This window comes from Ornithorhynchus anatinus, chromosome 13 (genome assembly GCF_004115215.2).
Source record: "Ornithorhynchus anatinus isolate Pmale09 chromosome 13, mOrnAna1.pri.v4, whole genome shotgun sequence".
Taxonomy (NCBI): domain Eukaryota; kingdom Metazoa; phylum Chordata; class Mammalia; order Monotremata; family Ornithorhynchidae; genus Ornithorhynchus; species Ornithorhynchus anatinus.
This window is the reverse complement of record NC_041740.1, coordinates 7628593-7656019: the sequence shown is the minus strand read 5'-3', so window position 1 is coordinate 7656019 and position 27427 is coordinate 7628593. Positions and strand designations below refer to the sequence as shown.

At 43.7% G+C, this 27427-nt stretch overlaps 1 protein-coding gene across 1 annotated transcript in view; it reads left to right on the top strand.

Annotated features, from left to right (window-relative positions):
- Nucleotides 1-27427, top strand: part of PTPRN2 (protein tyrosine phosphatase receptor type N2) — an 815057-nt gene that overhangs the window by 94201 nt on the left and 693429 nt on the right. The gene's annotated exons all lie outside the window — the stretch shown is intronic.

The window sequence follows — 27427 nt, the reverse complement described above, 5'->3', positions numbered from 1 at the left end:
GTGGCCTAGTGAGGTGAGCATGGGCCTGAGAATCAGAGGATCTGGGTTCTAATCCCAGCTACACCACTTTGTTGTATGACCTTGGGCAAGTCACTTAACTTCTTGACTCCTTGACTCGTCTCTCTTATTCACCCCACACATCCTATCTGTTATCAAGACCTGCCGGTTTCACCTTTACAATATTGCCAAGATCTGCCCTTTCCTCTCCACACAAATGGCTACCTTACTGCTACGGGCTCTTGCTATATCCCGGCTAGACTACTGTGCCAGCCTTCTCTCTGATCTCCCTTCCTCCTCTCTCGCCCCGCTCCAGTCTATTCTTCACTCCGCTGCCCGGCTCATCTTCCCACAGAAACGATCTGGGCGTGTCACTCCACTTCTTAAACACCTCCAGTGGCTGTCTATCAACGTCCGCTCCAAACAAAAACTCCTCACTCTAGGCTTCAAAGCTCTACATCACCTCGCCCCTTCCTACCTCTCCTCCCTTCTCTCTTTCTACCGCCCACTCCGCACGCTCCGCTCCTCACCGTCCCTCGGTCTCGCCTATCCCGCCGTTGACCCCTGGGCCACGTCCTCCCGCGGTCCCGGAATGCCCTCCCTCCTCACCTCCGCCAAACTGATTCTCTTCCCCTCTTCAAAACCCTACTTAAAACTCACCTCCTCCAAGAGGCCTTCCCAGACTGAGCTCCCCTTCTCCCTCTACTCCCTCTACCGCCCCCCCCTTCCCCTCTCCGCAGCTTAACCCTCTTTTCCCCCCATTTCCCTCTGCTCCTCCCCCTCTACCTTCCCATCCCCTCAGCACTGTACTCGACTGCTCAACTGTATATATTTTCATTACCTTATTTATTTTGTTAATGAAATGTACATCGCCTTGATTCTATTTAGTTGCCATTGTTTTTACGAGATGTTCTTCCCCTTGACTCTATTTATTGCCATTGTTCTTGTCTGTCTGTCTCCCCCAATTAGACTGTGAGCCCATCAAATGGCAGGGACTGTCTCTATCCATTGCCGACTTGTTCATTCCAAGCGCTTAGTACAGTGCTCTGCACATAGTAAGTGCTCAATAAATACTATTGAATGAATGAACTTCTCTATCCCTCAATTCCCTCATCTCCAAAATAGGGATCCAATACCTCTTCGCCCTTCTAATATTACTGTGAGCCCCATGTGGGACCTAATTATCTTATATCTTCCCCAGCGCTTAACACAGTGCTTGGCACACAGTAAGCGTTTAACAAAAACCATTATTATTCTGTTGCATTTCACCAAATTTTGCTCCCTCCACTGGTCAGTAAGTATTATGAATCCTCTCTCCCCACTTCTCCTCCTCCTCCTCCTCTCCCATTAGACAAGGAAGCAGACTTAACACTCTGTTTTGCTCGGCTCAAAGTCCACTGAAGTGGCAGCTGAATTGTAGGAAACATACATTTGCATGCCCTGGCTGCCCTTTCTTACTGAAATGTGCTTTGTTAATGCAGATGCACTGTCATCCTGAATGCCCAGAATCTTAGAATTGAGTAAGGAAATGTTTGTGATATTCCCTTTAGAAAAATGATATGTAGAGTTGTACAATTGTGGATGTCAGCTTAATGATCAGTGTGCCTCTGATTCTCACATGGAGAGCCATTAGGTTCTCACTCTTTGGCAGGGCCATCCTGAACAACTACTGTGTGCAGAGAACTGAGGGGAGTTACAAAGAACTAGCAAGGCTGGGCCCCGTTCTTGAAGAGCTTACATACTAAATGGAGGAGATAGAATAAATTGAAATCTATAGATATAAATAGATGTTTTAGAGGCATGAGTTGCATCTGGGAACAAACACAGAAACACATTCATGGGAGCAGCATGCCCTAGTGAGAAGAGCACAGGCCTAGGAGTCAAAAGACTGGGGTTCTAATCCTGGCTCTGCCCCTTGCCTGCTCTGTGACCTTGGACAAGTCACTTAACTACTCTGCACTTCAGTTTTGTCATCTGCAAAATGGGGATTAAATACCTGTTTTTTCTCCCCCTCAAACTCTGAGCCTTGTGGGACAGGGACTGTGTCTGACCTGATTAACTTATGTCTCCCTCAGCACTTAGAACACTGTTTGACACAGAGTAAGTGCTTAACATATATAATGAGAATAACAATAATAATGATAATTAACTGCTAGGAAAAGTTGGCTCTGATCAGATTGACCAAAGTCAAGGGAAGTAATCAGTCAATCAATAGAATTTATTGAGCATCTACTGTGTGGCAAGCAATGTCCTAAACACGTGGGAGAGAACAATAAAGTTTATAGATAAGGTCCTGCCCTCAAGAAGCTTATAGCCTTGTGGATTAACTGGAAAGACTTTCTGGAGAAGGTGGAGTTTTAATAGTCTTGAAAGATGTGTTCAGATCAGATAGTTACATTTAGCAAAGGTGCTTAAATTGCTCACTTTCACTGAAAAACTAATAGTTCACTTCCCAGTCCCATCTCTACCCAAATAAGTTGTGGATCTGATGTTCTGAAAGATCATGTCCACTTAGACTCCCTATACTGACTGATTAAAAGCACATGCTCCTTTTTACAGAGGTAAATCATTCCTTTACCTAAATCATAGCATGTGTCTAGTCTAGGTTTGTCACTTGGAGTTTGGCTGCCAGAGAAGTTCAGGCTTCCTCTTTGCTGATTTACTTGCCAAATAAGAGCTATAATTTCTCAGTCGACAAGTGAAATATTTCATGCACGAGTGATAGGGGAAATATGGTTGGGTTGAAGTAATACACCTTGCTAGAAAAGCATATTTCTCTAGGAAAAATCTGGGACTTAAAATCACAGATAAATTCCAACAAGTTATGTCCCAGTCAACATAGCCTAGTGGAAAGACCATAGGACTGGGGATCAAGAGATCTGAATTCTAGCTCAAAGTCTCCCCCGATCTGCTGTGTGGCTTTGGGGAAGTCAGTAAACCTCTCTTGGCCTCAGTTTTTTTTCCTCTCAAAATTGGAATAATATTACTTGTTTCTCCCTACCTCATAGAGCTGTTATGAAAAATGAAATAACTAATGTGAAAATGTTTGGAAAAATAAAGTAATATTATTACTATACTGTTATTCATCATTAATATATTTATCATATGTAATGTATATTAATAATAACAAAAGGCAGCTTGTGCATTTGCAAGCGTGAATTATGATTCTAATAGAAGCTGGTATGCACTGAGCTCTAGGGATAATTAAATACAAAAAGAAAGCAAGAAAAGAAACAAACCAGGGGAAAATGCCCAAAAGGTCAAAATGATAGGATTCAGAGGTGGATGGATGATATGAGTTAAAGTGGGGTGGGAGGGAAGGCTTGAAAAAGGAAACTTCATTTTCAATATCTCTGAAATATTTCAGAGCCAATGGAGGGAAAACAGTCGCAAACTGTCTAAAGTGAAGCCAGGTCTAATAATAATAATAACTGTGGCATTTGTTAAGCCCTTACTATGTTCCAAACAATGTACTAAGTGCTGGAATACATCAGGTGGCCTAGTGGAAAGAGCATGGGCCTGGACTCAAATGACCTGGGCTCTAATCCCAGCTCTGCCATTTGCTTGTTGTGGGACTTTGGGCAAGTGACTTAACTTTTCTGTGCCTCAATTTCCTAATTTTTAAAATGGGGATTTAATACCCATTCTCCCTCCTACTTAAACTGTTAGCCCCTTGTGGGACAAGGACTCCATCTTGAATATCTTGTATCTAACCCTGCACTTAGTTCAGTGCTTGGCATATAGTAATACTTTTATTATTATTACTATCATCATTAATATTATTTTGGGCTCCCAATGTACACGGGAGAAAGAACAGATTTTGAATCCCCATTGTAAAGATGAGGAAACTGAGGTACAGAGAAGTGAAGTAGCTTGCCCAAGGTCATGTAGAGGGCAAGTGTCTGAGCTGGGTTTAGAACCCAGGTCCTCTGATTCCCAGGCAGGTGCTGTTTTCACTAGGCCATACAGCTCTGAGCAGGTACCTGTGTAGGAATTCAAACTGAAATGAATTTTTACAGTATCATGTGACATTCAGTTACCTCAGGGATTCCTTTGTCTTTCCTTTATTTTCCCTCAGCCAGAGACCTCTGCCTCCTGATAAATATTTCAGAACTGTGGTAACTCAGAAGGCAAAGGGACTCGATCCAGTGATCGCTCAGAAAGCGAGTTAGAACGGAACTGAATCAGAAGCTCTTGTGGCACTAGGATCGTGCAAGATCCAGTGTGAAAGCTCAGAGACGGTTATCCGCCCCATAGGTATCATCTGCTAGGCCATATGTCACCCACGAGTCCAGCTGCTCATGTGCATTGAGCTCCATGGGCAGTGGCATTGGCAAATTCCATAGAATGAAGGGGACCCACACGAGAGCCTTTTCTAAATCTCAAGCAGGAAAGCATTACCCCAGAGGACGTTCATTTCGGGCATTTGCCCAGGGACCTTTGAGGGAAGCTGACCTCCTTGTGTGTTTTCAGGTGCTAGAGAGCCATAAGCAGCACCTTTGGGCTGTCTCTACCCTCAGCCCTGGGTGATGTCACGTGTCTGTGACAAATTCCCAGAAGCTTCATCGGTCTCTCCCGACCTGGTGACGTGTACAGGCTTCTGCCATCCTTATCCTGAATCTGCATTCTTCCCAACTGGGCAGGCTCCTGGAAGATTGATTAGAATGAAAGGTTAATCTTATCTGGAGAGCATAAGCAAATGAAAGGAACCTGGGCTTCTCTCACTTATGATTTTTTGATAATGAAAAAAAGCAACCGTTCTTTCATTGTGAGTCTCTGCTTTCCCTCACTCCACTCCGTTCTTACCTCCCCACCAAAATATTCTTAATAAGAGCGATTAAAATTTGATTTGACACCTCACCACTCAAGGATCCATGGCTTGCATTAGATTATCAAGTCCTTGAAGGCGGGGGATATGGGTCTTCTATTGTGCTTTCCTAAGTGCTATGCATGACGGAAGGGCCCGGTATTTGCCAATGGTTTTTCATCGTTGTGGGCAGTGTGAGATTTGGGGCTGGCTCTATCTGAGGAGAGAACTGAGGTTCCTGGGTAATATACTGTAGCAATGCACTAATTAGTCTCTTGGTCTGGAAGAGTTAATACCCCTCCAAGAGTTACTATGGCCCTGTTAAAGTTTTAGCAATGAGAGAGTTGGGCCTGATTAGTTTTATTCAGGAAATAATATTAAATGATTACCAAATCAGCCTGGCCGAGTGGAAAGAGCATGGACCCGGGGGTCAGGGGACCGGGATTCAAATTCTGGCTCCTCCACTTGCCTGCTGTGTAATCTTGGGCAAGTCACTTAACTTCTCTGTGCCCCAGTTTCCTCATCTGTAAAATGGGGATTAAATTCCTGGAACCCTTCCTTCTTAGACTGTAAGATCTATATGAGGCAGGGTCTATGTCCAGTCTGATTGTGAATGTCCCAGAGCTTAGTATAGTGTCTGGCACACTCTAAGCGCTTAACAGATGCCAGGTATTTTTACTGTAAGCTGCAAAGCACTGGGCCATGGAAGAGCTTAGTGGAGACTGGAGGTAGAATTGTAGACTTAAGTTGATGCTTGGAAATAGCTCCATGATGACACCAAATTCGTTAATGAGGCTATCTCATTGCCAGACTTAATTAAGTCGAGGCTCATTGAAAAGCACTAAACCTTTTGAAGCAAGACTTGTTGAGTGACCAAAATAGTGCTTGAAGATTGCTGTGATCCTAAAAGTGGGGAATCACTAATGCACCTTTGGTGCATCCTTACCGTGTCAGTAGCCAAGGTGTACCAGGGAGAAGAAAGGCACCCGAGGAAGACCCGCCTCCAAGCTCAAGAGGGCCACTGCCACATCTAATTTTCCTGGGAGCGGTTGGAGCCCTGCCTTTTTAGGTTGTCTCTGCTCTCCAGCAATGAGTTCCGGGGACGAACCGGGACCGAAGAGACAGAGCCCCTGCAGAAATTTCTCTGGCTGAAGACATGCAGTGTTGAACTTTGCCAGGTCACCAGCTCATAGGATGGCAGGCCCAGAAGGCGAGGCCCCTCAGCCTTTTTTTGCCTCAGAGCTGTAGCAGTTGGTCTGAATGGAGGTGTTGATCCCAGCACAAGGCTAACCACCTAGTCTACCTACACTACACTCTTTCAAGGCTCCTAATGAGTGACATTGTCACTTTGTCCCAAGATCAGTTTAGAATGGAATGACCTTAGAGCCAGAGAAGTGGCCCTGCTGGGTCTGGATCTATTCCCAAGTCTGACTTGCTGGTGATTTGGCCTTCTATTCAGGGTTGTTGTGAATGATAAATAATGTGACAGAGCCCATTGCAGACATAAAGGATTGTTCAGATCTGCGGCCTGGTTGGAAATGGTTTCCGGGCATGGCTTTCCTGGAAAGTAGTCTGCTTTCATCTTAATGATCTTCAGAGAAGTAGGGAAAGTCTTCCAAGTTTTCACAGATCTTTTAGTTAAGACGTTTTCCCTGAGTCTCCGGCCTCCTTTGCTGCTGCGATTTATCTATTCTTGCTTTCCTTGTCCTCCAACAAATGGAGAACAGGTGCTCATTGCCACTGGTTCAGGGTTCTTTCGTATTTGTTTTTTTTTAATGGTATTTGTTAAGCATTTATTATATAGCAAGCACTTTTCTAAGTGCTGGGGTAGATACAAAGTAATCATTTTGGACACTGTCCCTGTCCCACATGGGACTCATAGTCTAAGAGGGAGAACAGGTTTACATTTGAAGAAACTGAGGCACAGAGTAGTTCATTGACTTACCCAAGGTCATACAGCAGGCAGGTGGCAGAGCCGGGATTAGAACCCAGGTGCTCTGACTCCGAGGTTGGACTCTTTCCACGAGGCCCCCCTGCTTCCCTTTTCTTCAACAACTTAATAGGAACTGCCTTTTAGGGTCAGCTACATTGAGGTCTGATCTGATCTGAGGTCTAATATCAAGTTTATGGCAGATTTGGAAATAACATCCTAGAAGATACAACTTTAATCTTTGCAGCAAGCAGTCCTTGAATGAAAATACTTGTTAAGGTTTTGTACTGACATTTAAAATTCGATTAATTATGACCTCAATACTCTCAACCCTATTAAGCTGGAGATTCTAGCCTGCAAGAGGTTTGTGACTTTGACATGTTCCCACTGAGCATGATCCTAACAATTCCATGGGCCTAACACCTTATTTCCTGTCTGCTTGGCTCCAGTGAATGCTAAAGAGAAAGAGAAGCCAAGTTAACTGTAGCCTATAATTGCTGGATCTCTCCTTGCCCCGTCAAATACGGTTTTTTACCACACTGCACAGGTATTTTTCTCTCCCTTTTACAGACTCACCCACTGGCACAAACCTATACCTACCACACCTTGGTAGCTTTTTCCCTACCATATAAACCCAGGGTTTGCCAGCAGAGATCAAGGGATGATAAAGACCTTCTCTCCCCCTCAAATCCCCTCCCTGCCCTCTTCTCCACTGCTCTCTCCTCCCTCTCTTCCTTCCTCTCCCTACCTTCCACCTTCTATGGAGTCAGCCAGGGAAGCCACATACTCTTTGTTGTAAATACTATTCATGATATGATGCAGTAAGGGAATAATCATGCATGTGAAACAAATGGTGATTCATGAGAGTTTCTTCACGTTACGTGGTTGCCCTCTGAGACATTATCTTCTGGAGACCTGCTTATCTGCTTGTCCTCGTTTGAAGACCAAAGGTAAGCAATAACAGAAGTAGGAAATATATCAGCAGAAAGGAATCATTCCTGTAGAAAAATAGCAGTGACTTCCTAGAGTAAATATTTTGTGTTTGCATATCAATCAGTGGTATTTCTTGAGTGCTTACTGTGTGCAGAACACTGTACTAAGCGCTTGGAGACTCCAAAACAACAGAGTCGGTAAACATACTTCCTGCCCACAAGGAACTTACAGTCTAGAGAGGGAGACAGACATCAATAAAAATAAATTATGGATATGTACGTAAGTGCTGTGGGTCTGAAGGTGGGCTGATTTAGTGCATATTTAATGACCTCGGTGTTATTTGCTAGAAACTGTAAATTATATTTTCTTCATCTTCAGATTTAGTGAGTATATCTGTGTGATGAGATGCATTATGATTCAGAAGATTAAAGCTTTTAAACACAGTAAAATTCTTCCATATGACCCGCTTTGAATAGTGCTACTTTCTAGGATCCCCCAGCTCATCTGGGAAACCTATAAGCACCTCTTGCTCAACCTGTAGGAAGCCCAGTTCCCAAAAGGAATTCAGTAGAGAAATGGCTGGTATCCTGCCTTTCGCTTGGGAGGCAGATTTTTTCCAGATTCATTCAATAGTATTTATTGAGCGCTTACTATGTGCAGAGCACTGTACTAAGTGCTTGGAATGTACAAATCGGTAACAGATAGAGACAGTCCCTGCCCTTTGACGGGCTTACAGTCTAATCGAGGGAGACAGACAAGAACAATAGCAATAAATAGAATCAAGGGGAAGAACATTTCATTAAAAGAATAGCAAATAAATAGAATCAAGATGATGTACATCTCATTAACAAAATAAATAGGGTAATGAAGATGTATGCAGTTGAGCGGACGAGTACTGTGCTGAGGGGATGGGATGCGAGAGGGGGAGGAGCAGAGGAAAAGAGGGAGAAGAGGGTTTAGCTGTGGAGAGGTGGCGGGGGGGTAGAGGGAGCAGAGGGAAAAGGGGAGCTCAATCTGGGAAGACCTCTTGGAGGAGGTGAGCTTTAAGGAGGGTTTTGAAGAGGGGGGAAGATGATTCTGAGCAGGGTTGGACTCCCTGTATTTGGGCTAGTTCCCAATGGGCACAGCTCACAGGGGCTTCACTTTCTTGTGGGGGATCATGGTAACTTTGGCATCTGACCCCTAGGCCCAGTTTGGGGATGGCCAAGCCTGAGCCCCTCCAATCCTGCCTCGACTGTGGCCTAGTTCTTCATCTTCTAATTCCTCTTCCTCGGGATGTTATCTCCCTGGTTCCTGCCTTTCTTGCCTGCTCTGAGTCCCCACTCAGCAACCCTCAGTTCATTCTGAGTTCCGGGCTCAGGCCACAGGGGCTCAATTCATGTTTTCTTTTCCCTCTCCCGCCTTCCCCTTTTCTGGTGCCCAGTTTTGCTTCATTGAAGGCACAATAGTCTCTCCCTGGTATGAGCACTCTGGGTCCCCAGTGGGTAAAGAGACTCTTAGGTAACTTGGAATAAATGGAGTGGGTGACAGAGTTGGCTCATGAGGAAGGGAAAAGATGAATTCCTCCCACCCCTCTATCCCACTCAGCTTCCTCTCTGTCTTATTGCCTGTAGATGGCTTCTGACTATCTGAGCAGTAATGGATTGGGTGAGGGATAACAAGAAGGGCTTGCCAGAAGGGGATTATTAGATGGATTCAGGTCACTTTTAAACTAGCCGAGGGTGGTAGAGAAGAATATATGTCCATGGGGAAGCGGGAGCAAGTGCTATGGGCCCAGATCACCCGTAGTTTGGACCTACTTCCTGCTACTATGCCAGATGATGTCACTGCAGGATGGGAAAGGGGAGGGGGAGTTGAGTAACCAGCCAGTACTCTCTGTCTTGGATCTTCCCATGGAATGGGGCAGGATGCTCTGTTTTGGGTCATTGTTTTATCCCAGTAGGATTAATGGCACATTCTGGATGCCCAAGCTTGTCAGACCCAAAACTGACAAGCCAGGGAAGATCGACAGACTCTCAGTTGTTCAGCAGATGGAACAGGCTTGTGAGTCTGTAATTATCTTTGACCAATGTATTTCTTTCCTTTCTGTCCCAAGACAGGAAAGAAGCCTTGATGCTTGAGTAAACCCACTGCCGTATGTATTTGCTCATTGTTAACGACGATCAAACACCTCGTAAATCTATGTAACATAAGGGCTGTTGATTAAGCAGAGCAGGTTCAGGAACCACCCTGTCAGCAAACTACCGTAGGCAAGGAAACAAAATTATTTCTGTTCCCTGACAGAGCATGACATCAACATTGCTTTGCGTGGGGGATTTGATGAAGAGTGGGTAAGGGTGAGCTGGATTTTAGAAGTATGTTAGTATTACTCTCCATTATCATTTTTAGCAGGAAATGAGCAAGCAGCTTCCCTGTAGACCCTTCCCCCTAAAATATCTTACACCCCTCACTTGAGACTACTACTATCTTGACCTAGCACCTTTCCTGAAAAGCACGCTTTTTTTAGGAGAAATTTTTTTTATAGCATTTAAGCACTTACTATATGCTAGGTACTGTACTAAGCGCTGAGGTAGATACGAGCTAATCAGGTTGACGCAGTCCATGTGCCACTTAGGGCTCTCAGTGGGGCAACTGAGCTCAGAGAGGTTAAATGACTTGTCCCAGGTCACACAGGAGCCAAGTGGCGGAAGCTGGGATTACCCAGGCCCTCTGACTTCCAGGCTCGGGTTCCTTCCAGTATGCCACACTGCTCCCTTCCGTGCTCCCTCAAGTGGCTCACTATTCCTTGCTCGAGGCTGAAGGGGCTGCTTTGAGTTTCTGGTGTAGAGGCATTAGGGTCCAGAGCATCCCTCCCTCTCCCTGCCCCTCTTCATTCTTTCTTTCCCACTCCCACTTCCATTCTGCTTTTGGTATCAGTGGGCAGCAGCAGCTCAGAGCATTGAGTGGGGCAAGGGCAGGCTTGGTTGTTTTATCTCCTCCTCCTTCCCTGCCTCAACAGTAGTGGTGCTCGGTAACGTTCTGTGAGACTAGAGCTGGTGTGGGGTGCCGAGTCCTCAGACTTGGTCAGAAACCAACGTGCCCTGGATAGGGAATACCATGTTTGGCCTTACCTGAAACAGAAAAAAATGCAAATAAATGTTGTGTTCAAATATGAGTGGGAGGGGTTAACTTTTGTTTTTCCATCGCCAGATTTTGCAATCACAGGTTGGGTCTGTCAGTAACTGCTTGTTGAGATTTAGAGAATTTCCCAGCAGGCTGTGCCAGATTTGATAAACAGAGCCATTCTCTGTGCTTTTTGCACTAAGAAAAAAAAACCGGGGAGAATAATAAGATGCTGTAATTTGACAACTGGGAGATGGTGAGAAAGTACAGTCGGTTTGGAAAAGAGATTAAGGGAACCGCAATAAAACGTGTGCTTTATGAATCATGAAACACAAGAGAGTCCGGAAAGGACAGTGTGGTCTGCGGGGACTGAGCAGAACGAAGTCGATCTGTTGTAGCCAGGCCACGAAGGGCCTGGGTTTTGGATTTGCAATGTCTAGAGGAAAGAACAGCAGATGCGGCCTTCAAATGAGAGGCTCGGTGTTCTGTAAACATTAGGATGCAGCTTGAGGAAAATGACGATTCTGATTTCAGCCAGAGTACTTAGTTGGGTCCTGGCTGACTAAGCCCGGTATGGGCAGGGATTGTCTCTCTCTATTGCTGAGTTCTTTCTTTCAAATGCTTAATAGGTATGATTGAATGAATGAATGAATGAATGAGCTGCCCTTCACTGACTAGGAGGCATATCCAATTGGGTTTCTAGCTTTCACACAAGGCAGATTTTGAGAACCGTCCTCCCTCATGGAGCCTTTTGCCCGCCTGACTGCCTGACCTGGGTAAACACGTTTGAGACTGTGACCTTTTAAGCATCACGGCAATAGCAGCGTGCGGACGCCAGCTCTGTGGCCTTGTAGAAGGGCCGGATTAGGCTGTCGGGCATTAACCTTGAGCAGTCATTAAATCATGTTTCTGGAGTTGAAAGATCATTGATTTATATACCAACTACTTAAGTGCATTCTTGCCCCAGGACTGCACATGAAATAGCTCTCAGTGATTCTGGGAGGGGATTTTACTGGCAAGAACAAGTTTAATGGTTGGAAGTGGGGTTTGGCAAAAGGGAAATTGGACTTGTACCACAGTAACCTCACTGGGTTTGGTGGGTGGGTTGGGGTGGGTGGTGGAGGGAGAGGGTTGGATGACAGGCAAACCAAATGAAGTCTTCATCTTTAAAATGGGGTTAACACTTGAAAACCTGATAGAACCTTCAAAGTAAAAATTATTCTGTCAAATCTCACTCTACTTAAAATTTTGACCTTTTTGAAATTAGAAGCAGGAAGGGTCTGCCCTGTATAGATTTTAATTTTTTTAGCCTGGCAAAATCATCAATAAATAATGTTTATTGCAGGTCTACTGTGTACTAAGCGTCGGGGAGACTACAACAGGCTTCGAAGACCTGATACCGGCCCTCAAAGAGTTTACAATCTCTAGCATTAGAATATCAAATTCACTTCCAAATGTGATCATAATTGACTGACTCCTGAACTTTGTCAAGGGAAACTGGAGTTGCCAAAAGTCTCTAAAAATGCATTTCAGTGCTAAGAGCTTAATTCAATGCTCTGCATAAAGTAAGCACTCAGTAAATAACTACTGATGAATTGATTGAGTTAATCCAGTTGGGGCTAGAATCTAGTGGCTCCCTGCAGGAATGACGTGGTGTGAAGCAATGCCACATTTTATTTCTGATCAAGAAGGGTTAGCTATGCACTAATGAGGCCTGCAGATGGTACTAGCTTCAAGTGTTGATGGAAGGAGGGAATCCCATCCTCTAGACTGGAAGCTCATTGCGGGCAGGGAGCGTGTCTGCTAGTTCTGTTGTTTTGTACTCCCCCAAAGTGCTCTGCACATAGTAAGCACTCAATCCACACCAGTGACTGATTGAAGTGTTAGTGTGCCTATTGGATGTTGCAGCTCAGTTATTCAGTGGGTGGGAGAAAGCTAGGAATGATTAACGCTGGAAAGACGCATGAACGAAGATGGGGATTGGCACGAGTCTGGAATAATAGGACAACAGGAAATGCCCTTTGTCTAAATTTTTAATTAGAAGAGTGTGGGGTAGCTCCCTCCAAAGCATTTTAGAGGGCTAAACATTGGAGTCACCCAAGAACCAACGATAAAGAAATCTTAGTCAGGGCCAGCTTTGGCGGTTAAGAAGTTAAGCAGATGCCTTGAGACACTACATGGAAAGGTGATTGCCTGTCACCTCTTACAGATGGCAGTCACCCTGCCTTGGTCAAAGAGAGCAGCAGGATGGAATCGATGTGAACTGGGAATGAAAATTGAGGTTTTAGAGCCAGGTTACCCAAAGACTGTTCAGTGGTGATGACAGAGAAACCCCCTTCCAAAAAAAAAAAATACGTGACAGATAACTGTTGTTACACTACCTTGTTTCCAAGGTGGAGCAATCGGATTGTTTCCAAGTAAAAGTGTGATTCAGTGCCCGGGAGCTTAGGTGACCTCTAAAATTGTTTGGTGACATAATTACTAGTTTTGTATGGGTAGGTATGTGTGGAAAATATTTATATCCTTTACTACTGAAATTTCAAATCAACTTGGTTCCAGTGATCTTTCCCTATTGGATTAAAATTGCGTTTTATGCCTCATATCTCCAAATGATTGAGTGCTCCATCATGTGAAACCATATTAAATGTGAGGTGTGACCACATCAAATTCTGTGTGACCATAAGCTTTTGTTTCACCTAAAAAAATAAGCTTAAAAGGGATTGAAATTCAATTTCTGAGTTGAGCTGGGAAGTAGAGTTTAATCTGAAATGGCAGAGAAATGTAATTGTAAGTCTTTGGGTAATGATTTGAGGCTCATTAAAATTGACTCATGTCACTGCACTATTTAGAGAAAATTCAAGTTCTAATATGAATGATATTGAATGCTTTTTGTATTTTGGGACCTAGAGCTCTCGTGATCCAAGAGGGCGAGGTACCTCAGCAGACTTACAATTCACAATTCTTAAAACATTTCTTCTTTTTTATCTTGTTGAGTTTTTTATGGTATTTATTAAGTGCTTACGAAGTACCATGCACTCTGTTAAGCACTGTGGTAGATATGAGCTAATCAGGTTGGACACAGTCCATGTCCCGCATGGGGACAGTCTTAATCCACATTTTACAGATGAGGGAAGTGTGGCACAGAGAACTTGAGTGACTTACCCGAGGTCATGCTGCAGACAAGTGGCAGAGCCAGGATTAGTACCCAGTTCCTTCTGACTCCCAGGACCATGCTCTATCGACAAGGTCACACTGCTTCTGCCTCCTATTTCTCTCCTTTTTCCCTCCTCATTCCCTAGTATTTCTATCTCCTTGAAACATCTGGGGCATTTTGTATTTTGCATATGTATGTTATAGATCTTGTTTGCCACATGATTTGCCCAGTGGAGAGTGTAAATTTCATAAACAGATCAGGATTGTTTTTTTTCTGCAGTCCATTATGTGCAAGGGATAAAGTTACTGGACATTAATATTCACTCCCAATGTACCTGCAGATTTCATCGGAAACACAGCGATTCAATTTGCCCTGTAATTAAATTTAAATCCTGGCCAAATCCTTTTTGTTTCCTTTTGCATATGTGCAAATAACATCGAGTTCAGCACTGGGTAGGGGAAGTGCTGTGAGTGTGAAAGCTTAGAGTGAAATGCGAGATAGCAAAGTACAATTTTTAAAAAGCCCACTACTACAATTCTAGTGCTAGTACTAACGTTTACTGGCTGGGATGCACTATACTATTGTTGGTATTTGTAAGATTTGTCATTCTTTTTTCTTTTTTTTTTTCCTCCTTACAAAATATTTCTGCCTCTGAATTGCAAACTGTCACTGAGGAGCAAGAATGTTTGCTTGGCTTGTGGGTTTGGGCCTGGCTTATCCAGAGAGAAGAGCATCCCCTTTATAGCAAGGCCTTGCCATATTTTTTTTGTGGTGTTTGTTGTGTTTTGCCCTGGAGAATGGAAACTATCAAGTATTCAAAAACAGGAGAGTGCATTACCAGCCTAGAAAAGGTTGGTGGAGGAAGGAGACTTCCAGACTTTATCACTTACTTAGGTATAGTTCTCAGCACCCATAATTAATCAGTCAAGCAATGTTCTACCTGCCTCCAATCTGCATGCAGTGTTCCCTAGCCATCACCCCAAATTTCACCTCTGATTTGCAAATGCAAAAAGAACAGTGGGTTTCCAGTAAATTGAAAGCACTTTCATTGTTTGAACAACCTTGTTATCTAAAAATGAAAGTATTTTTGTGTGTGGTTTTTCTTGCTTTCATTTAACGTTTTGTAGGGGGCACAGTACCCAGGGCCTTCTTTAAAGGAAGACCGTTTAATTGGCCATTTTGATGAATGAGCTAATTCAAACCCTTTAATCCCCAGAGAGGGGTCGTACCTCTTCGTTTTCCATCCAGCCTCGGCGGTGATTAATAGTTGGGCTACGAACAGGTGACACTATTCAATTCTACAATGTGGTGGCCTAGTGAAATAAGAGGAATTTCAGAAATGCCTACTCTGTCCCCTCTTCTCCCTCTCCTTGATTTCCTTTGTTAATTTTGGACATGGACATTGCACTAAGCCTCCGTGACTTAGTGGATTTTTGTACTTCACCTACCTCCCCTACTGAGATGGAGAGGAAATAGATGCACTATGTGCAAGCTCAAATTCAAGGTGCTGGGTGCTGCCAGGGTTAAGCACTCCGGGATTTGGTTTCCTCCTCTATAAAATGGATGTGATAATGTAATGCTTTCCTTCTTGCCTCCAGGAAGTGGGGAGAATAAAATGGAGATAACAGGCGCAAGAAAGATGCTGTGGAAATCCAAGTTGTAATAGGCTCAAGGGGAATTAATATTCCCTTGACCTTTAACTTTATACAGTATTGTTTCATTTGCCTCTTTCCCCTTTTGTCTTCAATTTTTACAACTCTTCAGTATTAAGATATCTACACCTAAAGTTTAGGTTTTAAATGGATGTTTTTCCCATCTTGCGATTTATAGCATTTGAACGGAGGTTGTAATCAGTGTTTTCTTTGTGGAGCAACCGCTGTAATATAAGCAATTAATTCAAATCAACCTAGAATGAGTTCCAATAGGGCCATCTCAAGTGTAACATATTTAGAAAATGTATCTTTGTGATAGATTAAATCAATCCCTCTGTGTTACTTCACTGGGCCAGAGAGGATGCTGTGGCAAGAGAGCGAGGCACCCCTCATCCATCCAGTTTCCATGGTGACTGTAAATAAATTATGAATGAGGGAGAGGTCAGCAGTGCACGTTAAAATGTTTAATACTTAGTCATCTTACAGCCTATCCCCTGCCCCCAACTCAGTCTAGAGAAATGGTTGTTATAGTTTTCTGTCTTCCCAGCCCTCTGTCAGCTACTGACTATTGCTCTGACAGGATTAACTGTCGTAAATGTTGGCAGATGCTGGCCTGGTTTGGCCAGGTGATTTAAAGGATCGATGATGGCTAGAACCTCTCTTGGAGCTAGGCAGAAAATAGCAGACGGAAGGAAGATTTTGGGAGACACCAGGTCTCCTCTCCAACTTCACCCCGGCCTGCACTCTTTGTTCTTCCCAAGCTCACCTTCTTACTCAGTTTTCAATTCTCCTGCCTCTGACCCTTTGTTCAGGCTCTTCCTCCTGCCCAAAACAACTGCCCCTTTCAAATCTACCAGACCAGTTGTGCCCATCCTCAGAGCCCCTCTGGAATCTCACTTCCTCCAGGAGGCTTTCTCTGGTCAATTTTTCTTGTCCCCAGGACACGTGCTCCCAGACTATCATTTCAGTAAAGCCACGTTTGTGTAATGATGACTCTACTATTTAAGACCTTATTCTGCATTTTCCTACATTTCCTGATAATATGATTGTGTCTGGGGGACTTGAAGAGCTAATCAAGTGTCTATGTCCACATGACTCTGGCCAGGCCAATTCTCCTCCACAGTGGGAGACAGAGCAGGGGAGGCTGAGCAAGAACTCTGAGGCCATCCCATAGTCTTAGCACACTGGGTGCTGTAACAGTTGGGGAATCCAATAGACTTGGAACCCATGTGGGGCAGAGATTGTCTGATCTAATTATATTGTATCTACCCCAGGGCTTAGCACATTAGCTTAGTAATAGCTTGAGATTACTAGTAGCAGTAGTAGTTATTACTATTATTAATATTATTATTACTAGTAGAAGTAGCAGTCATGGACACTGCACACCCTATTAACAGATCCCTAAATGAAGGTTCCCATTGCTAGTTGAAGCAAATGGTCTAAGGGAGCCAGAGGATTGAGAGATTATTTGGTCAAATCTAATTTGGTAGATGGAAAATATGGATCTTTCAAATTGGCAAGTGTAGGCAGCCACTCAGCCTCCACTGGGCATTGGTTGGGGTTGGGGCTCCCTCACTCTGACACTGCTCTTCCCTGCCCATGTCGTGATTTGACCTCTGTTAAGGACAAAGACTGGGAGGACCCCTCTCCCCCCACCTCCCCAAATCGGCCCTTGTAGGATTGACAGTGATGGCACTTCGATTGGATGATGTCACGGCATCTGAGTTAACCCGGGCACAGAGCATTTATGTAGATAGTCATTCAGACTATTTTATGGAAGTCTACTCGAACCCAGAGCCTATCTTCCCAGGGTGGAGGGAGGACCCGACCCCTGCTCTTGGTCCAGATGATCGCATCCCCCTCTCAGTCCCTTGAAAACATGGGCACCACTTGTGAGCCACAAAACTTGGTGGCAGAAGCTGAGGTAGAGGGAATCTGAGTACTGATCATAAAAATACAGGCTCCAAAGGCGCTCAGTGCCATATCTGGACCAGTCAAGGGACACACCCAACTCACAGGTTGGAAAATGGACCAACGGCCACCTTGGCCCCGTGACCTCAGTGTTTGTTCACCTGGATGTATTGGCCACCTTTCCGGCTACTGGAAATCCTTAACAAAACTTTTGGCGGCTTAATTTTCACCAGCCTGTCAAGCCTTTGTTGTGCTCAGTTTAAAGCATTACCAGAGCCTCTGCCTGCCCTTTTGAGCCATCTTTATTGCAGGATAAAAGGAGGAAATGGTCCTTTATTAATTATTCCACGGCTGATGTGAATAATGTCATTACATGCTGCATGTTCAAAAAAACCACGAACTCAAGTGTCTGTTAAGCCAGTAATCTGCTCCTGCCTCTAACGAAGCTTACGTCTTTGTTTATAGCATGAAAGATGGGTTGGCATGGTCAGAATTGATTAAAAGAAACAAAACCTAAAAGCAGAGAGAGATTCTACAAATGCAGGCAATTAATTTGGAAATGGGTGGCCATCATTCCTTCTGCTTTGAGAAATCAGGCATGGTGCTTTGCTACTCGGCTGACTTCAGAGGTATCGAGTATCGTCCTCCTGTTTTGTCACCGGTGTGTTTAGCCAGTGATTAGGTTTGGAAGGCATCCCACGTAACGGCAGGAAGCTGGTTAATCCAGGAGGAGGGAGAGTGTCCTGTTGAAGAGAGAGTTTTCCAAAAGTCTTTTAGGGAACTCAGTTGTTTTTTCCCCCACCCCAGCATGTTTCGAGAGACAGGTGTGTGGCTTTGACCCACACCAAAGAGAACACGCAACCCCCTCTTGTGTCTACCTTCGGCATTATCTGTTCTGAGTGAGAAAACGTCTGCTCTAGTTTGGCTTTCAGTAGTTAATTAGGGGGTAGGCCCTACCTCCTCCACCCTCTCTTTAAAAAAAAAAACAAAACAGGACCAAAATGTTATTTCCTCTTGCATGAGGGAAGGAGGAAAGATTTACGCCCTTTGATCCCAACTGACAGCAAAACATCACCAGATCTGCAGAGGCCTTGAAGGACTTCCACCAGCCCTGCTCAATCTGAGGTACCCAGGCGGTGGGCACAGCCCCCAGATTTGAGATGGTGTTGGAGAAGGCTGGCAACACACTCCCAGCCCCTAGAACCCATCCCGGGGGGCTCTTCACAGGTCTGCACCCCAGCCTTCTAAAAACAAGCTGTGCAAAAACAGTCTCTTAATAATCGGATCAATCAGTCAATCAGTGATATTATTAAGCACTTACTGTGTGCAGAACACTGTACTTAGCGCTTGGGAAAGTACAGTTCAACAGAGTCGGTAGATGCAACCCCTGCCCACAAGGAGCACGCAGGCTACATGGGGAGATAGATAAGTGCTTTCCTGTCCCTTTTGTTCAGAGACATGAAGAACATCTGTGGGAGGGACCGAGGGTGACTCTTTGTGGGATTGTCGGCTGGTCTGGCATTGATTTGGCACCAGATTCGTCTTCAGAGCCTAGCTTCCTTCTGCTTCCTGGGGCCAAGTCCCATGGCTCAGCCTGTCTTTATAAAGACCTGAGAGGGGAATGCAGTGGTTCTGAAGCAAGGCAGGGGTCCAGGGTCCCACCTAGTGATGCAGTCTAAATTCTGTAGATTTTCCCAAAAAAATTTTCATGTGTTCCTGTGATGCTTTTACTTTAACCCATGGCCTATATGTCTATTGTTCCCGAGTTAACAAAGGAAAGTCCATCACTCTAAAAGTGACCGATAATTTCCTCATTTCCAATTATAAGAGGAGGAAGAGGAGGAGATGGGATGGGGAGAGGTTTTTCAAATTGATCTCAGTGCACTGAGTGGCCCACTGTCTGGGAAAAGAATCTGGCTTTGTGTTTACGCGCTCAGGAGAGAGACTTGAGATGTCCAGTAGAATCACTCCTGGCTCTGCCTCAGATCTCCAGGGCCCACTTGGGAAAGGATGTCCAAGCCATCCTTGGGGGCCATGGCACACACTGGTTAAAATTCCTGATTTTAAGGCAGACCATTCAGGTCCCTGCCTCTGTAAGAGCTGACTGCAAACAGGTGTGAATTCCTTGTGTATGTCAAACACTGATAATGTTTGGTTTGCGATAGTATAGTAAAGCATATTACCTAATCAATTAAATTTCATCCTTTAGGCAGCGTGGCCTAATGGATAGAGCACGGACCTGGGAGTTGGAAAGGGCTGGGTTCTAATCCGGATTCCACCACTTATCTGCTGTATGACCTTGGATAATTCATTTAACTTCTCTGTGCCTCAGTTCCCTCATCTGTAAAATGGGGATTAAGACTGTGAGCTTCACGTGGAACAAGGACTGTGTCCAATCTGATTTGCTTGTATCTTCCCCAGTGCTTAGTATAGTGCCTAGCATAGAGTGAGCACTTAACAAACAGTATAAAAAATGTTTTCCAAGACATCTGGGTGTGAAGATGGTTGGATTAAGCACCCGGCTGCATCATTTTACACTTTGGATAACATCTCTTGATAGTCCTGGATTTCCTGGGTTTCATGGATTTAGAATGTAGGATCCTTGAGGGTTGGGATTTACTCTCCCAAGTCCTTGGTTCTGTGATCTGCACATGCTAGGCAATGCATAAATAATATCATATTTAAAAAATGAAAGTGCAGACAGCAATTGATATATGCTAGCTAGCCTCAATAATTTTAAGTAGATCTAGATCCTCTTGAAGTCAACAAAGTAATCGGTGATATTTAAGTCCCTTTTTATTTATCTGAAAGTCTTATGGCAGTTTTCTCACCTAGTTTAAAAAAAATTAAACCCAATCATCCAATTTTTAGTGTGCTCTAAACATTTCAGATATGCTTCGAGTGAAATAAAACTGTAAGGAAGCAGGTAGAGAAAGATATGATTAGCTCCCTGCTTTTTTTCTTTTATGCAAAATAGTTTAAAAAAAAAAAAAAGGGGATTAAGATTAGGAGAGGATCTTTCTCAGAGGAAATGCATGTGAATGTAGGTATTCCACCATAAAAAGCCTCATACACTGTTTGCAGAATTACTGACAATGTCACATGGCCACTGCAACACCAAGTGTCCTGTGCTATTTAAATCCTTTCTATGCGCCAAGCACTGTACTCTGCCCTGGGGCGCACAGTCTATGTAGGTGGGAGAACAGGTTTTGAAACCTCATTTTACAGATGAGAAACCTGAGGCACCAAGAAGTGAAGTGACTTGTCCAAGGTCACACAGCAGGCAAGCAGCAGAATGAAGATTAGAACCCAGGACCCCGACGCCCAGATCCATGCTCTTTCCACTAGGCCATGCTGCATCCCTGATTGAACGGCAGTGTTTTGCATTTCATTACCAAGGTCCTTTTCCAGTTATTAGTCTTGAAGATTTGAAAACTAGGGAGAGCGGGAAGAGGAAGGAGGACTTTAAATCCTAGCCCAGCAGCAGACTTGACTAGACAGATAGTTGGACATTTGGTGCTGCCCAGAGTTTGTGGCAGTAGCAGCTGTATTTTGGATGGTTTTGTGGCAATCTTTAGAAATTTCATCCTGCTGATGTTGTCTTGATTTGCCAGGAGGACCCTGAGAGGAAGGGAGTGATTACCAGACATAGCATGAAGGAGAAGGGAAGCTAGTGGATTAAACCTGGGAACCAGAGGACTGAGGTTCTAATTCCAGCTCTGCCACTTACCTGCTCTGTGACCTTGGGCAAGTCATTTAACTTCTCTGTGCCTCAGTCTCCTCAACTGCAAAATGGCAATTCAATACCCTTTCTCCATCCTACTTAGACCCTGAGCCCCATGTGGGACAGGGACTCTATGTGATCTGATTAACTTGTATCTACCTTGGTTCTTAGAACTGTGTTTGACACATAGTAAGCACTTAACAAGATCCATTAATAAAAGGAAGAGAGAGAGACGCCACAGAAGCTAGGGATAAAGATTTGTCTGGGAGATAGCTTTAGCAGGGAGAGGAGTTAAGCAATGTTCTGGGATCAATAGGAATGCTATAAGTAGGTCATCACATTCCGGTGGGCGGGCAATCCAGTTGTCCACCCTCTGTTTTTCACTATTTTATCAATCTGACAAAATAAGGCACCTCTAATTTTCCTATCAAACCTTAAGCCTCTCTCTCTCCAAAGGCTGAAGCGATTCCGTGCAGTAAGTATGAGGGAGGTGGCGGGTTTTATCAACATGCCAGATGCAGGCCAGTTATTAATAACCGTAGGAGTCCTCAGATGGAGGCCATTTCAGCATCTCTTTAAGCATCACTGTGACAGAACCCAGACAGGAATGTTGGCTGTGCTTACGCAAGGGTCTCTTAGCATTGCTGATTTTGGCAGAGGTTCTTCCTCCCAGATAAGCGGCGGTATAGAGAGAGCCTTCAGAAAAAAAATCTGCCATCCTTTTTCAGAGTTGGAAAACTAAGCCTTGCCCAGGCTCTTACTTCATGTTGTCTTTAGAAGGAGAGTACTGCCAGCTTCCCAAACCCTCCCTCTAAGCATTTATAAAAACACACCTTGGATTGGGACCCTCAAGGGTTTTATTCCCCCTTCCACCATCACTGACTCAAAACTGTAAGCTCCTTGTAGGAAGGGAATGCGTCAATCAATTCTCTGTTGTCTGTATTCTCAAACGCGTAGGGTAGTGCTCTGCACACAGTGAGCACTCAATAAATACCATTGATTTGATTGATTGACTTGCTAACTCAGTGAGTTGGGGGAAACTACTCTCTGTTGAAAAGAGTCTCCTTTAGTAAAATGGGGGCGGGAGGCGGTGGTGGGAAGAGGGTGGTTGTTGAGCAGTGTGACAGTGGAGTGCCCTTTTTTGCCTAAAATTCATCCTGCTCTTCCAAGTGACCTCAGAATCAGGTAGTGGGGAATTGCTACTGGAATGCTCCAATGGAGTCTAATACAGTAGTATGATCCTCTAGTTTCCAGGGACCCAAGGAAAGTTTGGCTGGAGAAAGGTGGAACAGGTAATTTGGGTAAAAAAAGATTCCATCCTTTTTTTTTTTTTTTTAAGCCACACCACGAACTTGAGTAGACTCTCCCTGCCATTCTCACAAACTCACCAGATACGTGTGTCTCATATAAATGGATATGCACAAAAATACAGTGAAGAGCGATTGAACTGAAGATTTATAATATCATTTGGGTGAATTTACTGAGTGTGCATTAGATGCGTAGCACTGAACTAAGCATTTGGAAGAGTTAAATAGAAGCAAGCCACCTGTTCCCTGCCCTCAGAGAACTCTGACATAGTCTTCTGGGCCAGCCAGACAAAAATTACAATTTGTGTGATCAGGAGGAAGAGCAAGGGTGTATCAGGATGAAATAGCTGAATAAATAATTGAATACACTAATGAAAATACACTTGCTCATAAATGCCGAAGATAGGAAAAAATATCTGAGGCTTTTGGTTTAATTTGAGGAAGTCTTCCAGAAGAAGGTGGGATTCTAGCTGTGGTCTGGTGGATTTGGAGCAATACATTTACAAGCACACTGCCAAATGCATGAAAGTAATCCTTTCTGTCTGAAGAGATTTTTTCACAAGGCAGACCACTGTTTTAAGGTCCAGCTAATTGCACTGCTCATTCAAGAGCTGGATTGTAGACAACGTCCTATATTCCATCTTCTACCCGCTGCCGAAGTGAATATTCTCTGAGAACAGGAAATAATGTCGTCTTGTCGTGTTTCAGCTTTCAGACATCAGGAATCGCACAGAAAGTTTGACTCACCTCTGAAAATAGGACCGAGTTGAGATGTTAAGATAGCATGACAAGAACATTGTGAGAGGTAGCGGATATTAATACCAGTCTTGATCTATCTTCAGATCTCGTAAAGATTAATGAGCCTGTTTTTCTGTCCCACCCAGCGTGTTGCTCACCATCACAACAGGATTGCCGGCTGGCGGCTCTTACTGGCACTGGGCTCTCCACATCACCCCCATTTCTCCCTGTTCAAAGAGAACAAAAGGGTGAAGGTGTCCCGGGGGGCAGCACAAACAGCTGCTTCGAGGCAATACTGGCTTGAAGTCAGTGGTGCGACCTAGAGTTCCAGCTAGGTGTTTTTTCTAGACCCCCACCTTGACCCTAAACTGTAAGCTCTCTGAGAGCAGGGATCTCATCTGTCAACTGTGTGATAATGTACTCTTCCAAGTGCTTAGTGGAAGGTCTCCCTGCACACAGTGTAAGCCCTCAATAAATATCACTAATTGACAGACCCAGGCTAGAAGGCCAATGGTCCATGGAGGGCTGTGATGTCTTCTTCACTTTACAGTGACAGCTCGGTTTCCTGCCAGGAGGAAACTGAATAGGGAGATGGCAGGAATGTGGACGGTCAGAGTTTCAGCTGTCCCATGAAGACATTGTAGCAAACGCCTTTGTGGCTGGTAGTCTTATTTTAAGCACCTAGTCTCCCTCCATTTTGGCTCCTCCCACCAAGTTCAGTGGTTGGAAGCTGTGTCCCTATTTATAGGGATTTGGGGAAAGGAATGCAATATCTCTGAAAAGAGAGAGGGAGAGTGTGTGTGTGTTTGGTCAGGTCCTCTACCCCCTGGAAAAACACTGTAAGTTCAGGTGGACTTGAACAGGTTTCTGCAAAATGGGGCAATATGACTTCATTGCATTACACTACATGCCAGGCTTACTGTGTTTGACATCATGGGCCGTTGGCCACTGTACGTATTGCATGTTCTTGGCTTCCCTTCAAGGGTGAGGAGGATAGGGAGATGAAAGAGACAGAGAGAGAGAAACTAGAATGCTGAAATAGCATATGGTGGGTATTCTGGGGAGATTTTCCATGTTTTTGCCTTAGGATCCCAGGAGTCTTGGGGTTCAGATGCGTAGGTGCCCCGCTGGCCTCTTCCACCTCCACAACCGTATTTCCACTGTAGCTGCTGTGGGGCCAGCCTGCTGATTGAGGAGCCTGGCCTTGAGGCCTGAAGAGCTGAGCTCATTAAGACCATTGGCTCAGCCATAAAATTCTGCAGGCTTTTTTCAGATATGAGCAATTTTCTCTGCGATATTCTCTCCCAAGAGATCTGAAGCCTTTTTATCAAATGGGACATGTTTTCAAAGCTATTCTTTCAACTTGTAAAAATGTTGTTAATGTCATAGTCTCTGGATGCACGTGGTGAACAGTGTTGAAGACTTAATTGAATATTTAATACAATTAAATAATATTTGCACCTAAAGCATTTCTCTCATGATTCAGAATGGGTGGGGAGCGGGGTGGGAAGGGTTGGAGGAGGAGGTAAATGCCCGATATTTCTTACTGAGAAAGAACTAAGAGGGGATGGAAATGATTCATCCTTAGCACCACCCCATTTTGGTCTCCACCAAATCTCACTGTGGTTCCAAAACCTTTGGAAGCATAGCTGGAACACAGTTTTTATTACCCCAGGAAGTAAGAAGTGCTTTATAGAGTATGGGTATGTAGGACCCAGGCTAAACAGGCTGTTGGGGAAATGATCTGCATATTCATGAACATAGGCATATAAATATTCAAAGATGATACACTTGACAGTGAGATGAAGGTGTGGCCAAAAAGATTAATGTGTATTTGACCTTCATTTCACAGCGGGTGCACATAAAGATTGCCTTTTGCCTTACTGATGCATTTATTTTTTGCAACATCTGTTGCTGTTTTTGAATCATCTTAGTTAAGGAGAACAGTCTCTTGCCTGACTGTTGCGTGCCAGGCTGATGTTAGCTGTGTTGGTCTCCCCCTATATTCAAGGACAAAGTGTGCAGGAGATTCTGTCTTGCAGATGTGTGCACACAATCAATCAGTAGTATTTGATGGCATTTAGTGAATGCTTACTATGTGCAAAACACTGTTCTAAGTGGTTGGGAGAGGACAATACACTGGAGCTTGTAGAAATGTTCCCTGCCTCTGTGATAGTCTAGAGCAGGAGACCATCATTACATTTCTGTGGTGGTTTCCCTTTTGGGTCAGATGACGAGAGTTTGAGCAGAACAAAATCAGCTAGAAGTCAGGACTGAAAGAGCAGAAAAAAGATGAAAAGCCAGATAAAAAGATGGGGGCAGGGTGGGGGAGAGAGAGAGAAATAAAGAATAGGGAAATAGGAAGAAGTAGGAGTGGAGCAGTGTTCTCTTCACTAGGATATACTGATTCTCTTTTTTTTTCCTATCTTCACTATCTGTGCGCCATTGTTAGTGTGCAACTTCATCACAGGACTAAGGTCCTATTATATAACAGGTGTTAAATTTTTGAATTAAGAAAAATAAATGCTATTACTACTACTAGATTACTACTAGGAAAGAGCATTTTTGTTTGTTTTTTACTTTTTTTTAACCAATCCCAATGCCTCTAATACCTGCAGTAGGGATTGAAAACCCTAATTTTTGATAATCATGGATACAGTCATCATTATAAAGCTAGGCAGAAAAAAACGTATTTCATTTCATTAACTCCCTGGGCCATGAATAGAAGTCAAGAAGAAATTAGACCTGCTAAGCCACAAGATTCTGGCATGAAAGAAGGTGAGCAGGAAGTTGGAATGATGTAAAAATTGTCGCTGTCGTCACTGAACCTGCTCCCCAAGAACACATCTGATTTTATGTTTTGTTAAGGGAAAGCAAGAGAAGTAAGTGACTATCAATTAAATGCAATGGATCTAAGCACCATAGCCACTTCTAATTTATCTGTACTGTAGCCTCTCTTAATTTATCTCTATTAAGACTAAATTATAGGTTAGTATTAGTTCTGCCATTTTCATTTAAAAGATAATTATAGTATGACTTTAAAAGCGAAACACTTTAGAGCTACACATTACATTAAACATGCCTGTTTGCTGTAAAAAAAATCACAAAGATTATATGATTAGGAGAATGAATCAGTTTATGGAATGGCTAAACAAACCACTGGTTAATTCTTGTTTTGTTATAGCAACCCCATTTGAGGCAAAAGAGCGAGAGTTTGCCAACATTCTCATTAATGAGAATTGAGCTTCAGTGTCGCTGCAGAGTTATGTAGCCTGATGAAACTTTTCAGAGAGAATCCCTCACTGGGAACAAGTCCATTTTTCCCAATTAAAAAAAAAAGACCACAATAACAACAAAAAAACAACTAACCACATCGCATTGTTGTGAAAGCTGGAAGCTTAGAAGTCCAACAAAAGTTGTCTAGAATTTTGCTCTCTATACTCTTTTTCCTTATGCTCTGAAAGATTGTTTTGGTCTAGTGTGAAAGGAATGCTCCTGTAGCTGATTGATCTTTTATATTTTTAATTGATCAGAACATTCCATGAGAAAATCCTCTGGTTTCCTGGTACTGTTGGCTGTTAGCAGTGTCAGTTTGTGGAACCTTCAAATAAAATCTCCATACCCTTGCTAAAGTATCCTTGCTAATATCTAGGTTCCTTAACAGCTTAACCCCTGTACTTTCATTGGTTTTTTAAGGATAAGCGAAGAAATGCCTTGAACCTACATAAGAGGTTCCAATAGCAGGGATATAAAGTGGATTTGGACTGGGGTTTGAAGTGAGATCACTTCTCAAAGACACCTTCATTCAGGTCTACTCCTGAATTCCTACTTCTTGGCTCTTGTACATGAGAGAGTTGTGCACAAATTGCTATTCTAAAGAAAAATCAACAATTGTTATTTACACTGACAGCAATTCATTTCCTCAACAATGAAATTATGTCCTTTACCTTATGTGCCAAACTTAAAGGTCAGAATGGGTTCACATCGTCACCAAAAGTGAATGATTGAGGAAAATTTGAAGGAAAAGAAGGGTTGAGTTGGGGAGTGTGGGGGAGGTAGCAGGGGGCTTCAGTGAGATAGAATCTTATTAGCTTTAACATTCTTTAGAAATCGAAAATAGCCCAGTGTTTTGGGGGAGAACAGACTGGAAATGTTTCCTAGGATAGAAGTTT